The sequence below is a fragment of the Eubalaena glacialis genome, chromosome 13, assembly GCF_028564815.1.
Source record: "Eubalaena glacialis isolate mEubGla1 chromosome 13, mEubGla1.1.hap2.+ XY, whole genome shotgun sequence".
NCBI lineage: Eukaryota > Metazoa > Chordata > Mammalia > Artiodactyla > Balaenidae > Eubalaena > Eubalaena glacialis.
Window position 1 is genome coordinate 58,660,703 of NC_083728.1, and position 17,490 is coordinate 58,678,192.

A 17,490-nucleotide genomic window follows, 5' to 3' on the forward strand; every position below is an offset into this window, starting at 1 on the left:
ACTGGATGGGGTGTTGGTTTAAGTCATGTTAATGTGCACAGATTAATGGAGGTATTATTGAGGTTTTTCTTTAGATCTTTTGCTAAAACTATATTTTTCCTTATCTAGATCTTGCCAATTTCTTCTTTGTGTCTAAGTATTTTTAAATAGTTCTTGTTGTTATTACGAATTTTGTTGGTGTCAAAGAAGGCAATTTTTGTGTATTTTATCTTGTATCCCACCAACATGTTAAGTAGTCACATTAGTTCTCATTTTTCAGTTAACTCTCTTCAGGCTTTTGAATTACCGCAATGCAAATAATTTCATCTCTTATTTTGAACAATTTCTCTGCATGGTCCAGCCCCACCGCTGCCCCCAGCAATGTTGAAGGACAACAGTTGTAGCAGGCATCGTTTTCTTACTCCTGACTCTCCCAGGAGTGGTTCTAGCCGAAACCATTAGACCTGATGTTTGTGACCGGTTTCTAATTAGTTCTCTTCTCCTCTTGGAAAAGATTCCTTCAATTCCTCCTTTCTTATTGCCATTCAAGTAACATTATATAATACTTGTTGAAGGCTTACTGTGTTTCAGACATTCTGTTAAGCACTGTACTTACATCATTTCATTTACACCTTGTAACAACTCTCATTACCATTACTTCTCGCATTTTATAGATGAGGACACTGAGGCTCAGAGAGTTTAAATGACTTTCTCAAGGATCCACGAGTGGGAAGCAGTTGTGCTGGAATAGAAACCAAGGCTTCACTGACAGCAACACTTGTGCTGTATAATCTACCTGCCTCTTAAGGTATGTTGACACATGTTATAAAAGTTTTAGGCATGTCTGTTAAGTGAGCAAATGACTTTTTAGCAATATTGATATAATCGCATGATTTACTTCCAATCATTCATCCAGCTGGCAGATATTTATAGGGGGCCTGCTGTGTGTTCCAGGCACTGGTGATGTAAAGGTGAACAATTAGACAAAGTCCTTACCTTGTGAGTGTGGTGGGGGTGGAGGATAATGACAGTAAAGAAGAAAACAAGTGAATAAGCAAGGCAGTTCTGATGGTGATTAGTGCCTGAATAAAATAAGCCATGTGAGTGATGGAGAGGGTCAGGGTCCAGGGGGAGGGGGTGCTTTAGTTTCAGTGTCCAGGGAAGGACTCTGTGAGAAAGCTACATATGAGCAGAGATCTGAAAGGTGAGAAGGAGAGAGTCATGCAGAGAGCCAGGGGAACAGCAAGTGTAAATACCCTGCGTGTTAGAGCAGCAGGAAAAGGCCAGAGTTGCTGGAATGCAGTGAATGAGCACGTGGGCTCACAAAGGGGGTTGGGAGGCAAGCTCAGAGGAGCTTGAGACCTGGTCACTCCCCTAAGGAGTTTGGATGCGTTTGAGTGTGGTGCGAAGCCACTGGAGGGAGCAACGGGACTGATGTATATCAGACCTCTCCTTTATTTTATTTTATTTTATTCTATTTTTATTAATTAATTTATTTTGGCTGCGCCAGGTCTTAGTTGTGGCATGTGGGCTTCTTAGTTGAGGCATGCATGTAGGATCTAGTTCCCCAGCCAGAGATCGAACCCAGGCCCCCTGCATTGGGAGCGCGGAGTCCTACCCACTGGACCACCAGGGAAGTCCCTCAGATCTCTCCTTTAAACCGTGAACTACACTGGGACTTCCCTGGCAGTCCAGTGGTTAAGACTCTGTGCTTCCACTGCAAGGAGCACGGGCCTGATCCCTGGTCGGGGAATTGTATGCTGCGTGGCGCAGCCAAACACAAAAAAACAAAACAAAACTGTGAGCTATGCTAATAGATTTTCTAACATCAAACCAAACTTGCATTCTTGAATATAATCTTCCATTAGTATTAAGCTATGTATAACAGGGTGGGATAGCACAAAAATAGAAACATAAGTCAATTGAACATAATAAAGACTCCAGGAACAAATATATATTTATATTATTTACATATGAAGGAATTTGGTAATATGACAAAAATAACATTTCAAGTCAGTGGTATTGGGCAGCCTATGAAAAAAATTTTTTTTGAACTTTACTTCACATTAAGTGCAAAATTTAACTTCAGTTTGGATTAAATACAAAACCATAAAAACACAATAAGAAAATATGAGAGAATATTTTAAAATTTTCTTTCGGTAAGGGAGGCTTTTTTTTAAGCAAGACATAAAATCCAGGAGTCATAAAGGGGAAGACTAACAGATTTGCCTTAATTGAATATTTCTAAATAATAATAGATGCCACAAATAAAGTTGGAGGAAAACCTCAAGCCAAGAGTCAACATTTGCAAATATATGAAAGAGCATTAATATCTTTAATGTATAAGGAACTCTTAAAATCAATAAGAAAGAAATAGAAATGAATAGAAATAGAAATAGAAATAGAGAATGATGGACACAGACAGGTAATTGTGGACCCAGACAGAAATAGAAAAAAGGACATAGATAATTCATAGAAGTATAAGTGACCATGATATTGAAAAGATGCTCAATCCCACTAATGATCAAGAAAAAACAAAGCAAGGAGCTATTATAATGACATAACAGGCTGCATTGGTGAGAACGTGGGATTAGTAGGAATCTTAGTGCATAGCTGGTGGAAGGGTAAATTAGTATGATTCTGGATCATAATGTATCATTATCTATTGTCATTAAATATCTTTGATCCAGAAGTTCCACTTCTGGGAATTTATGCTAAAGAAATAATTGGGCAAATGCACAGAGATGTGACTATAAGGATGATCCTGAAACATTGTTTACAACAACAAGAAATTGAAGGGGAAAAAAACTAAATTTCTATCCAAAGAGGATTGGTGAAATTATTTTGGCACAGTTAAACAGTGGAAAACTATGTGGCCATAAAAAATAATAAGGTCAAACTGGAAATGTCCACAGTGTATTTTTTTGTCTCTTAATGTTATAAAGGTTTTTTTAAAAATTCATTTATTTATTATTTATTTATTTTTGGCTGCGTTGGGTCTTCGTTGCTGCGCATGGGCTTTCTCTAGTTGTGGAGAGCGAGGGCTACTCTTTGTTGTGGTGCACGGGCTTCTCATTGCGGTGGCTTCTCTTGTTGTGGAGCACGGGCTCTAGGCGCGCGGGCTTCAGTAGTTGTGGCGCACGGGCTTAGTTGCTCCACAGCATGTGGGATCTTCCTGGACCAGGGCTCGAACCCGTGTCTCCTGCATTGGCAGGCGGATTCTTAACCACTGTGCCACCAGGGAAGCCCTGTTATAAAGGTTTTAATCACTTTTTTGAGGTATAATTTTTTCTTAAATGAGAATCATATATATATATATTTTTAAAATTATTTATTTTATCATTTATTTGGTTGCACCAGGTCTTAGTTGCGGCCGGCAGGTTCCTTAGTTGTGGCATGCGAACTTTTAGTTGTGGCATGCACGTGGGATCTAGTTACCTGACCAGGGATCGAACCCGGGCTCCCTGCATTGGGAGCATGGAGTCTTAACCACTGTGCCACCAGGGAAGTCCTGAAGTATAATTTATATAAAATAAAATGCACGCATTTCAACTAGAGTTATATGAGTTCTGACAAATGTATACACCTGTGTAACATCTACCACAATCAAGTCACTGAACATTTCTTTCTCCCAAAAAGTGATCCCTCATGCCCCTTTGCTGTCTACCCCAACCACACCCCTCTGGCCCTGAGCCATCCATCTGCTTTTTTCACTATAGATTAGTTTTACCTTTTCTAGAATTTCAATTTTTTTTCCCACTTTTTAAAAATTGTGGTAAAATTCATATAACATAATTACTATCTTAACCATTTTTAAGTGTACAGGTCAGTGGTATTAAGTGTATTCACACTGTTGTGCAACCATCACCACCATCATCCCCTTAACTCTCTTTATCTTGTAAAACTGAAACTCTATACCCATTAAACAACAACTCCCTATGCTCCCCTCCTCCCTAGCCCCGGGCAACCACCACTGTACTTTCTGTCTTTATGATTTTGACGACTCTAAGTACCTCATATAAGTAGAATCATACAGTATTGGTCTTTTTGCATCTGGCCTCTTTCACTGAGCATGTTTTCCAGGTTCATCCATATTGCAACATGTATCAGAATTTTGTTCCCTTTTATGGTTGAATAATATTCCATTATATGTAGGTACCATATTTTGCTTATCCATTCACCTGTCAGTGAGTACTTGGGCTGCTTTTATGTTTTAGCTTTGGTAAATAATGCTGCTACAAACATGGGTGTACAAGGGTGAACTCTTTAAGACCCTGCTTGCAATTCTTTAGGGTTTATACCCAGAAGTGGAATTGCTGGATCATATGGTAACTCTATTTTTAATTTTTTGAGGAGCTGCCACACTGTTTTCCAGAGCAGCTTTAGCATCTTACTTTCCCACCAACAGTGCACAGGGTTCCAATTTCTCCACATTCTCACCAGTACTTGTTGTTTTCTGTTTTTTTGATAGCAGCCGTCCTAATGGGTGTGAGGTGGTATTTCATTGTAGTCTTGATGTGTGTTTCCTCAATGATTAGTAATGCTGAGCATCTTTTCGTGTGCTTATTGGCCATTTATATGTCTTCTTTGGAGAAATATCTATTCAAATCCTTTGCCCATTTTTCAATCAGGTTGTTTGGGTTTTTTGTTGTTGTTGAGTTTTAGGAGTTCTCTATATATTCTGGATATTAAATCCTTATCAGATACATGATTTGCAAATATTTTCTCCCATCCTGTGGGTTGTTTTTGTACTCTGTGGATAGTGTCTTTTGATGTACAAAATTGTTTAATTTTCATGAAGTCCAATTTGTCTAATTTTTCTTTTGTTACCTGTGCTTTTGGTGTCATATCCAAGAAATAATTGCCAAATCCAATGTTGTGAAGCTTTGTCCTCTGTTTTCTTCTAAGAGTTTTATTGGTTTAGGTCTTACATTTATCCATTGTGAGTTAATTTTTGTATATGGTATTAGGTAAGGATCCAACTTTATTCTTTTGTATGTGGATATCCAGTTTTCATAGCACCATTTGTTGAAAAGACTGTCATTTTCTGATTGAATGGTCATGGCACCCTTGTCAAAAATCATTTGACCATATACATGAGGGTTTATTTCTGGGCTCTCTATTCTATTCCATTGGTCTACATGTCTGTCTTTATGCTAATACCATACTCCTTTGATTACTGCCACTTTGTGGTAAATTTTGAAATTAAGAAGTGTGGGTCCTCTAGTTTTGTTCTTTTTTTTTTTTTAATACAGCACGTTCTTATTTAGTTTTGTTCTTTTTCAAGATTGTTTTGGCTATTTGGGGTGCCTTGAAATTCCATGTGAATTTTAAGTTGGGTTTTTATATTTCTGCAAAAAAAAAATGTCATTGAGATTTTGATAGGGATTGCACTGAGTCTGTAGCTAGCTTTCAGTAGTATTGACATTTTTTTTTTTAAATAAATTTATTTATTTATTTATTTTTGGCTGCGTTGGGTCCTCGCTGCTGCACAGGGCCTTTCTTTTCAGTCGCGGCGAGCGGGGGCTGCTCTTCATTGCGGTGCGCAGGCTTCTCATTGCGGTGGCTTCTCTTGTTGCGGAGCACGGGCTCTAGGCGCGCGGGCTTCAGTAGTTGTGGCACGTGGGCTCAGTAGTTGTGGCTCGCAGGCTCTAGAGCACAGGCTCAGTAGTTGTGGCGCACGGGCTTAGCTGCTCTGCGGCATGTGGGATCTTCCCGGACCAGGGCTGGAACCCGTGTCCCCTGCATTGGCAGGCGGATTCTTAACCACTGCGCCGCCAGGGAAGCCCAGTATTGACATTTTAACAATATTAAGTCTTCAAGTTCATGAACATGGGATGTGTTTCCATTAATTTATGTCTTCTTTAATTCAGCAGTGTTTTGTAGTTTTCATTGTACAGTCTTTTACCTCCTTGGTTAAGTTAATTCCTAAGCATTTTATTCTTTTTGATGCTATTGTGAATGGAATCGTTTTTGTGATGTCCTTTTCAGGTTGTTCATTGTTCATGTATAGAAATGAAGGTGAATTTTGTGTGTTGACTTTGTATCCTGCTACTTTGATGAATTCACTTATTAGTGCTAACAATTGTTTTGTGGAATCTTTAGGATTTTCTGCATAAAAAATCGTATCTGCAAACAGATGATTTTACTTCTTCCTTTCCAATTTGGATGACTTTTCTGTGTGGCCTTTTATGGCCACATAATTTTCCACTGTATAACTTGGCCATAATAATTTTACCAATCTTCTTTGGATAGAAATTTCGTTTTTTCCCCTTCAGTTTCTTTTTCTTACCTAATTGCTCTGGCTAGAACTTCCAGTACTATGTTGAATAGAAGTGGTGAAAACAGGCATCCTTACCTTGTTCCCAATGTTAGGAGAATCACTGTCAGTCTTTCATCATTGAGTATGATGTTTGCTGTGGGTTTTTATTATGTGAAGATAGATTCCTTCTATTCCTAGCTTACTGAGTGTTCGTATAGTGAAAGGGTGTTCAATTTTGTCAAATGCTTTTTCTGTGTCAGTTGGGATGTTCATGTGGGTTTTTTCCTTCCTTTTGTTTACGTGGCATATTACATTGGTTGATTTTCCTATGTTGAACCATCCTTGTATTCCGTGAATAAATTCCATTTGGTTTTTGTTGAAGATTTTTGCATCAGTGTTCATAAGGGATATCTATATTTTTCTTTTCTTATAGTGTCTTTGTTTGGCTCTGGTATCAGGGTAATGCTGGCCTCATAGAATGGGTTGGGAAATGTTCTCTCCTTTTCAACTTTTCAGAAAATTTTGAGAAGCATTGGTATTACTTCTTTAAATGTTTGGTAGAATTCACTAGTGAATATATATATATATTTTGCCTGCACCACATGGCATGTGGAATCTTAGGTCCTTGACCAGGGATCGAACCCACGCCCCCTGCATTGGAAGCACAGAGTCTTAACCACTGGACTGCCAGAGAAGTCCCTCTTTTCTAGTTTTAGTAACTTGAGTTGTCTTTTTCCTTAGTCCATCTAGCAAAAGATTCGTCAATTTTATTAATCTTTTTGAAGAACCAACTTTTGGTGTCATTGATTTTTCTCTATCGTTTTTCTATTCTCTGTTTTATTTTTATTATTTCCTTCCTTATGCTAGGTTTGGGTTTAGTTTGTTCTTTTTTTTCTAGTTTCTTAAGTTGTAAAGTTAGGTTGTTGATTTGAGATCTTTCCCATTTTTTAATATAAGTACTTATAGCTATCAGTTTCCTCCCTTAGCACCACTTTCACTGTGTCCCATAAGTTTGGCATGTTGTGTTTTCATTTTTATTCATCTCTGAGTATTTTTAAATTTTCCTTGTGAATTCTTCCTTAATACATTAGTGATTTAAAAGTGTGTTGTTTGGGCTTCCCTGGTGGCGCAGTGGTTGGGAGTCCGCCTGCCAATGCGGGGGACATGGGTTCGGGCCCTGGTCCGGGAGGATCCCACGTGCCACGGAGCGACTGGGCCTGTGCGCCACAGCTGCTGAGCCTGTGCTCTGGGGCCTGTGAGCCACAGCTGCTGAGCCCGCGCACCATAATTACTGAAGCCCGAGTGCCTGGAGCCTGTGCTCTGTGACGGGAGAGGCCACTGCGGTGAGAGGCCCGTGCACTTCAGCGAAGAGTGGCCCCTGCTTGCCGGAACTGGAGGCGCTCCGCAGCAAGGACCCAACGCAGCCAAAAATAAATAAAAATAAAATAAATTAAAAAAAAATAGTGTGTTGTTTAATTTCTGCAATTTCATGAATTTTCCAGTTTTCCTTCTGTTATTTATTTCTAACTTCATCCCACTGTGGTTAGAGAAGATACTTTGTATAATATCTATCTTTTAAAATCTATAAAGACTTAATTTGTAGCCTAACATATGGTCAGTTCTGTTAAAATCCCATGTGCAGTTGAAAAGAATATTCTCTTGTTGGGTCGAGTATTCTGTATGTATCTGTTAGATCTAATTGTGTTAAGACTTCTATTTTGTTATTTGTCTTCTGTCTGGTTGTTCTATGCATTATTGTGAGTGGGTTATTAAAGTATCCAACTGTTATTTTGGAACTATTTCTCCCTTCAGTCCTGTCAGTTTTTGCTTCATATGTTTTAATGATCTTTCATTAGGTATATAATGTTTATAATTGTTATATCTTCTTGCTGTTTTGAATCTTTTATTAATATAAAATGTCCTTCTTTGTCTCTTAGAACCTTTTTTGATTTAAAGCCTTTTTTGTCTGATATCAGTATAGCTTCCCCTGCTCTCTTTTGGTTACTATTGTCATGGAATGTATTTTTTAGTTTTTTTGGGTGGGGCCATGCTGCATGGCTTGTGGGATCTCAGTTCCCCAACTAGGGATTGAACCTGAGCCACAGCAGTGAAAGCCCAGAATCCTAACCACTAGGCCACCAGGGAACTCCCCATGGAATATCTTTTTTTGTCCTTTCATTGTCAACCTATTTGAGTCTTTGGATCTAAAGTTAGTCTCTCATAAAGTTAGACATCATGTAGTTGGATCACATGGTTTTCTCCATTCTGCCAATCTCTGTCTTTTGATTAGAGAGTTTAACCCATTTACATTTAAAGTAATTGCTGATAAGAAGGGACTTACTTCTGTCATTGTGCTATTTGTTTTTATTCTGCCTTATTACTTTCCCCCCTCATTTCTTGCATTACCGTCTTCTTTTGTATTTAGTTGATTTTTTTGTATTGAAATGTTAAAATTCCTTTTTCATTTCCTTTTGTGTATATATTTTAGTTATTTTCTTTGTGGTTACCATGGGTTACATTTAATATGCTAAAGTTATAATACTCTAATTTAAATTTATCCCAGCTTAACTTCAATAACAAACAAAAACTTTGCTCCTTTACAGCTCTGTCCCCACCCCTTTTGGTTGTTGATGTCACAGTATTACACCTTTATACATTGTGTGCCCCCAAACATAAACTAATAGTTTTAAAAAATTCTTTAGTCTCTTATATTATGTAGAAAACAAAATTTGGAGTTACAAACCAAAGATATAGTAATATTAGCTTGTACACTAATAATTGGTTTTTTTCTTTAAATATATTAGTATCTTAAATCATGTAGAAAACAAAAAGTGCAGTTATAAACCATTGTTACTAGCGTTTATAATTGCCCATGTGTTGACTTTTGTTGAGATCTTTATTTCTCCATATGACTTTGAGTTACTACTGTCTAGTGCTTAGGACTCCCCTGAGCATTTCTTGCAGGGAAGGTCATGGTCATGAACTCCCTCAGCTTTTGTTTATCTGGGAATGTCTTAATTTCTCCCTTAATTTTTTTTTAATAAATTTATTTATTTTATTATTTTATTTTATCTATTTATTGTTCCTGGCTGCGTTGGGTCTTCGTTGCTGTGCGTGGGCTTTTCTCTTGTTGCGGCGAGTGGGGGCTACTCTTCTTTGCGGTTCGCAGGCTTCTCATTGTGGTGGCTTCTCTTGTTGAGGAGCATGGGCTCTAGGTGCACAGGCTTCAGTAGTTGTGGCACGTGGGCTCAGTAGTTGTGGCTCGTGGGCTCTAGAGCGCAGGCTCAGTAGTTGTGGCTCACGGGCCTAGCTGCTCCGCAGCACGTGGGATCTTCCTGGACCAGGGATCGAACCCGTGTCCCCTGCACTGGCAGGCGGATTCTCAACCACTGCGCTACCAGGGAAGCCCCTCCCTTAATTTTGAAGGGCAGTTTTGCTGGATATAAGACTCTTCGTTGATAGGTTTTTTTCTTTGAGCAATTTGAATATGTCAGCCTACTCTTTTCTGGCCTCCAAAGTTTCTGATGAGAAGTCTGTTGATAATCTTATTGAGGATCCCTTGTGTGTGATGATTTTCTTCTCTCTTGCTGATTTCAAGATTGTCTTTGTTTTTTGAAGGTTTGATTATAACGTGTCTTGGTGTGGGTCTTTTTGAATTAATCTTACTTGGAGTTTGTTGAGCTTCCTGTATGGTTTACAATGTATTTTTTTTTAATTTTTCTTTTAATTAATTAATTTTATTTAGTTTTGGCTGCATTGGGTCTTCGTTGCTGCGAGCGGGCTTTCTCTAGTTGCGGTGAGCGGGGGCTACTCTTCGTTGCAGTGCACAGGCTTCTCATTGCGGTGGCTTCTCTTGTTGCAGAGCCCGGGCTCTAGGCGTGCAGGCTTCAGTAGTTGTGGCACGTGGGCTCAGTAGTTGCAGCATGCAGGCTCAGTAGTTGTGGCTCGCGGGCTCTAGAGCGCAGGCTCAGTAGTTGTGGCGCACGGGCTTAGTTGCTCCACGGCATGTGGGATCTTCCCGGACCAGGGCTTGAACCCGTGTCCCCTGCATTGGCAGGCGGATTCTTAACCACTGCGCCACCAGGGAAGCCCTACAATGTATTTTTATGTGGAAAAAAAAATCAATGTGCAGAGGAGAATTATGATAGGATACCTTTATGTTTTAAAAAGAAAATAGGATACTGTTTTTGTCTGGCTAGAGATTAGCTGGAAATATTTGACAGTGGGATTAAGGAATTGTTTCTTATTTTGTGAATTTTGATTGCTTAGATTTTACTAACTAATGTGTATTGCTTCCCCTCATTTAAATAGATTGCTTATAGAATTATAAAAGTAAAACATTAAAATCATTTAAATAATACAAAAGTAAGTAAAGTATATACCTCACTTCCACTCCCCAGGGGTGACCTCTTCTAGTTGATGATTTTTTTTTTTTAAAGTAGGTGCTAGTGCAATAGGGCAAATGAAAGAAATAAAAGACATCAAGATTGAAAAAGGAAAGAATAAAACTGTCACTATTCACAGTTGACATGACTGTATACTTTGAAAATCCAAAAGAATCTACAATAGAACTATTAGAACTAATACATGAACTTAACAAGGTTTCTGGACACAAGGTCAATACACAAAAAGATCAGTTATATTTCTACTTACTAGCAACACTCAAGTAAAAAGTAAAAATTTTAAATACCATTTAAAAAATCAAATATATAAGAATAAATCTAGGGACTTCCCTGGTGGTCCAGTGGCTAAGACTCCACACTCCCAATGCAGGGGGCCTGGGTTTAATCCCTGGTCAGGGAACTAGATCCCACATGCTGCAACTAAGAGTTCACATGCCGCAACTAAAGATCCCACATGCTGCAACAAAGATCCTGCGTGCTGCAACTAAGACCCAGCATAGCCAAATAAATAAATAAATATTAAAAAAAGAATAAATCTAGCAAAAAAATTTGCATGACCTCCACACTCAAAACTATAAAACCATACTAAGAGAAATTAAAGAAGACCTAAAGTAGGGATTTGCCATATTCATGGATTGAAAGACTCAGTATTATTAAGATGACCTATAGATTGACATCCCAATCAAAATCGCAGCAGGCTTTTTGGAGGGGGTGGGGAGGGTGGAAATTGGTAAGCTGATTCTAAAACATAAACAGAAGACCCTGAAATAGACAAAATAATCTTGAAGAAGAAGAACAAAGCCTGAGGACTTACACTACACAATATCAAGACTTAGTATAGCGCTATAGGTATCGGTACAAGGGCAGACAAATAGACCAGTGCACTAGAATAGAGGGTCCAGAAACAGACCCACACATATATGGGCACCTGATTTATAACAAGGCCTCCACTGCAATTCAGTGGGCATTAAATTGTGCTGGCTAATGGGATATTCATATGGGAAAAGTGAACCTTGACCTCTACCTCACACCGTACACAAAACATTAATTCAAGCTGATCATAGATCTAAATGTGAATGCTAACACAGTCAAGCCTTAGAAAAAATACAGGATCAAAATATCTTTTTGAACTTGGTCTAGGTAAAGATTAAACAGAACACAAAAAGCACTAACCATGAAAGAAAAGAACAATATATTGAGATTCATTAAAATTAGGAATATCTGTTCATTAGAAGACAGCATTAAAAGGTGAAAAACCAAACCATTGACTAGGAGACAACATCCCCAACACATTAATCAATCAGTAAGAAACAGACACCTGATGATAAACTGAGCCAAAAATTGAAAGAATGTCACTGCAGAGAATATCATTAGTAATCAGAAAATGAAAATTAAGATCACTCTGGAAAAATGTTTGGTAATGATAAGACTAAATATGCATATTTCTGTGACCCAGTAATTTCCCTCCTGGGTATATACCCAACAGAAACGAGTGTTTATGTCCACCAAAACCCAGATCAGAATATTTATGTCAGCTTTATTCATAAAGTCCAGAAGAGTGGAAACAACCAAAGTCCATCAACAAAAGATTGAGATTTTTTTTGGAATGTTCATACAATCAAATCCTACATCATAAAGAAACAGAATAAGCTACTGATATCCTCAACACTATGGCTGACTCTCGCAGACATTGTGAGTGAAAGAAGTCTGACGCAAAAGAGACACACTCTTGTGATTCCATTTGTAGGGAGTTTAAAGTCAGGCCAAACCAATCTGAAAAGATAGAAGTCAAAGTAGTGGTTATACTTGGAGGCGGTTCTGACTGGACGGGGCATGAGGGAGCCTTCTAGGGTGCTGGAAACTTCTATCTACTAATCTGGATGGTGTACACACAGGCGTACACATATATAAAAATCCATTGAGCTCTCTTTACTAAGTTATACCTCAATTTAGAGAACGTTATGCTAGCAGCTATCTAAAAGTTCAAATGTATGTAAACCAAAATGAAGCACTGTTACTGCAGCCTCTTAGTGCATGAGCTGGGACACTCAGGCCTCTGTCCTGCTCTCAGGGCGATGTCAGGGTGTGGCCCAGGGCTGGACACAGCCTCCTGCATTGGATGTCCAGGTACACCCACCAGGTAACAGACTATGCCTCGGTGGAGGTGGGGTGGTGGCCAGGAGCATGCAGGACCATGTTGAAGAAGGGCCAGGCTCAGTGCCTCTCAGCTCTGGCAGGACATTGTCTGGAGCACTATATATTTTTTTAATTTAAAATTTTTATTGTGGTAAAGTATACATAACATAAAATCTACTATTTTAACTATTTTTTAAGCATTCAATTCAGTGACATTAAGTACGTTTATAGTGTTGTGCAACCATCACCACCATCCACCTCTAGAACTTTTTCATCCTCCCAAATGGAAACTCTGTACTCATTAAGCACTGACTCCCCAGCCCCTGGTAACCACCATTCCACTTTCTGTTTATATGAATCTGACAACTCTAGGTACCTCATGTAAGTGGGACCACACAGTATTTGTCCCTTTGCATCTGGCCTCTTTGAGCATAATGTTTTCCAGGCTCATCCAAGTTGTAACAGGTATTAGAATTTCATTCCTTTTTAAGGCTAAATCATATTCCAGTTTACGGATGGACCACATTTTGTTTATTCATCCATTCGTCAATAGATATTGTACTTAGGTTGTTTCCACCTTTTGGCTCTTGTGAATAATGCTGCTGTGAACGTGGGAGTACAAATAGCAGTTCAGGGCCCTGCTTTCAACTCTTTTGGGTGTATACCCAGAAGTGGAATTGGTGGATTTTATGGTCATTCTATGGAGCACTATTTTAAAAAAGCCACTGCTTAGCCCAACTGCACAGAGATTTCACTGGTCTAGGGTAGAGCCCCCACATGGATGCATTTTAAAGCTACCCAGGTGATTCTAATGAGCAGCCAGAGTTGAGAACCACTGGGCCAGAGAGAGGCTAGGAAAGTGACAAAGAAGGGACAGCAGAAGGCGAGAGTGAGCGGGAGGAAGAGGCCGGCCTGCGTGTGCCTGGGAAGGTGGGAGGGCGAGCTCCTTGCCTCTGGGTCCCATCAGCCACTCAGCAGTGGGGCCAACATTCCCTCCTGATCAGACATCCATCTTTCTTGCCCCACTGAGCTCGCCTAGGGTTGCCAGATTTAGCAAATTAAGATACAGGACGCCCAGTGAAATTTGAATTTCAGACAAACAACGAATAATTCTTTTAGTATATCTTATGTACTACTTGGGACATACTTATACTTAAAAAAAAAAACCTCATTGTTTATCTGAGATTCAGTATTAACAGGGTGTTCTGTTATCTGGCACCCCTACTCAGGCCCCACTCAGATAAGAGCCCCCCCCCAACCTGGCCTTCACCTTTGGACACCTTGTCCCAACAAGAACAGAAGAGGAGACCCCAGCAGTTGGCCCAGGAGCCACACCATTCCCATGACCTCCCAGAGCCAGCAGCGGCTGAGGGTGGCTACCTGGCCACCTGTGTGGACAGCCCTGCTTGCAGCCCCAGATGCCACCCTCACAGGGTGGAACCTACCACAGGCTTCTGAGCAGGGTGACATCCGGTGGCCACACATGCCACCAGGGACAGCCAGGTAGACCCTGCCCAGTGTAGACAGTCTCCGGTGAGCAGCAGGAGGCCTGAGAGCCCAGCTTAAAGGGAAGAAGACTGAGGGCGGGTGGGCCTTGGATCGCCTTGGGGGCTTTTAGGGCCAGAGGGCGGCCAGTCTGCAGAGGGTCTGTGCTGTAGCGGGCAGGGCAAGGCCAGACGCAGGGCCGGGGGTCCACGGCCACCTCCCTGGAGTAGGGCTTCCCCGCTCCCATGCATCCTCCAGTGCTTCATCCATGGGGCAGGACACAGCTAAGGGCCTGCGCGCCCTTGTGCTGGAATCACTCAGACCCTGTCCCTCAGGCTCCACAGCTGGGCTTCTGTCTCATCCCTGAGGCCCCAGCCCCGATTTCCTCATTGTCTCTGCCAACGAGGCCCGGCTTGTCCTACGCTTTCCTTCCAGGGGCCCCAGTCCCGTCTGCCAGGCCTGTGTGAGACAAGCCAGCCTCCACTCTGCCCACCTGCACTTGGTGACTGTGGGGCCTGCAGTGCTGCCCTCCCTCCTGGGCTGCCTGTGTCCCAGGCCACAGCTTCTCGGACGTTCCTGTCTCCTGACTCCTACCCCTGCCCCTGCCCCCCAGGGCCCGAGACTTCAGTTCTCAGCCCTCTTAGGTTGCGCCCCCCACCATGACCGCTGACCACCTGAGACCAAACAGCCTTTCCCAGAGGAGGGAGGAAGCAGTGCCTTCACCGCGAGACACGGCTCTCCTAACTTCACTGCCCTGGAACCCTCTTGGGGACCGGGACAGGCTCAACCCTGGGGATCCTGGCACCCCTGGGACAGAGGAGGAGGTGCCCAGCCTGCACCCCCACCTGGGAGCCAGCTGCAGGTTTCCCTGTAATGGCCAAGGGTGAGCCCTAGGGCTCAGGGAAAGCATGTGCGTCCTTTGAGGGGACGGGGAAAAACCCTGGGACCCAGGAGCCTGGCCGCAGGGGAGGGCCCTATGACCAATAGCCACCCTGGACCAGCTCTATGGCACCTCTTCTGAGAAAGCCTCTGTGATTACCGTCCGTCTCAGAATGATGAACCTCACCTCCATCCGAGGGCGCAGCTGGGAGAGGCCCCTGGGGACTGCTCACCCAACATTAGGGCGACATTTATGGAGCAGGCACTGGGTGATAGACCCCACCCCACCTGCACCACCTCCCTTGGTCCTCAGGACCCTGGGCAGGTCTGGTATTGTCCCCTCCATCTTAAGGGAGGAAGGGGGATGCTAGGATGGTGTCCAGGTCTGCTTATTCCAAGTTTAACCACTGGGCTGCACTGCTCAACATCACCTCTGCCTGCCTGCAGCACTTTCCAGCTACTTCCTGCTCCTCCTGTCCCATCATTGGTACCTGGGGTGCTGGGCTTTGTCGCCTTGGCCCATTGTGGGCTGTCCTTAGGCATCTGTTTGCTTATTTCACACCGTTATCTAGTCCTTCCTAGCAGCTCCTGGCACCCATGGGGACACCTTCCTGGAGTTGCCCCAGCCACCACTCCACAGAGTGGCTCAGGCCTTCAAAGTCATGGTCCTTTCTGCCAGCTGTCTCCTCTTCCTCCCCCATCCTGCACTGAGGCAGTCTGGACTCGACTTACCTCCCGGGCCTCATTGCCCCAGGGATGCCACCAACGCTGGGGGACCGGGGGGGGTCCATCCCAGCGCTCCTGGGCTCAGCCCTGCTCCAGTGGACAGAGGCAGCTGGGTGGGTGTGAGGATGTCCTGGGAATCTCTGTGGCTGGTCACCTGGTCCCCGAGCCGTCAGGATCTGTCCAGGGCAGGAGTGAAGCCCTGTCTGGAGGGATCAGGAGATGCTGACCGTGCAGGGCAGCAGGGCCGCGGCCTGCCAGCTCCCGCACTCCCCCGAGCCCACCGGCTGTCACGGCAGCCGGGGCTCCTCACCTCTTCCTGTGCCGGGCTCCACCTCAACCCTCCTTCCTGTCTGATTTCAAAAGCCAGCAGCCTTACAGACAAATCAGTGAGCTGCAGCTGCCTCGGGCCAGCTCTCTGGCTTTGTCACCACCCTGTAAGTCAGAGGCAGGGGTGACGCCAGGGTCTTGTTTCAAGGACTGAGTGCCCCTGCAGACCTGATGCTCAGGGGAAAGTGGTCCAACCAAGGCCACAAAGGAAAACAGACTCACCATCAGCAGACCTTTGCTTTTTGGGGGTTGGTAGGGAAACCAGGCAAGCTTGGGGGCATTCAGTGACTTCCTCAAAGCCACACAGCAGGCAGCTGACCTCGCTGGGGCTGGAACTGCGTCCTGCCACTCTAGGCCGGCACGCTCTGATACGGTGTGTGGCCCTCCTCACCCCTTCTTCTAACCGCCCTTGCTTTCCTTCTCTCTAGCACCCAACAGGCACCTTTGCCCCGGCTGTACCCCACAGTGTCTTCCTGAGTCAAGGGCCCCCAAGGCAGGTCAGCTGCACCTGAAACAGCAGAATGTGGCAGTTCACTCAGGCCCCTGGAGGTGGACCTCAGCACATGCGCTGCATTGATGGGGAAGGACACAGCCCAGAGTGAACAACATGAGAAAAGTTACAGTAGAGGAAAAATACAGGACAGCCTCTGGTGACAGGGAGCAAACCACGTCATGTGAAGCCACTGAGAGAAGCAGATGACGAGGTGGGAGCAAAGTGATGGGGCCTCAGATTTTCTCAGCGAGCAGGTGGGAGCCAGCAATGGTTATAGAGCAGGAGAGTAGTAGGTTCAAGTGCATGTAGCAGCTTGTGTGTGAGGGGAGTTGGGAGGGGGCGTGTGCTTGTATTAGCCTGTCCTCAAGAGCCGCGTGGGTGATGGAGGGGAGGGTACCAAGGCGGCAGATCAGAAGTGCTTCATAGAATGCCATCCTCCCATTCCCCCCTCACTCCCTCTGTCCCTTCCATCAGCGCTCGCCAGGTGCTGGGGGGACACACGGTGGCTACCCTGGAGAAGCCTGCTGAGGCTTCAGGCAGGCAGAGTGCAGACTGGCGGCTGCAGCCCTGGCCAGAGGTGCAGCGAAGGCGTTTGAGAGCAGGCCGCCCACAGGATGTTGGAAACCGCAGGGGCCGGGTGGGTATCTGTCACACGACAGAGGCCAGGAGGCCCCTCTGCTCCTCCTTCCACGGCTCAGGGTCGATGGATCCTGAGCACAAAAGGAAACAGCATCCTCTGTGGGGAATCTTGGGGCACCTGAGTCAGCACTGCCCCCCACCTTTCCTCCCCACCTAGAAGG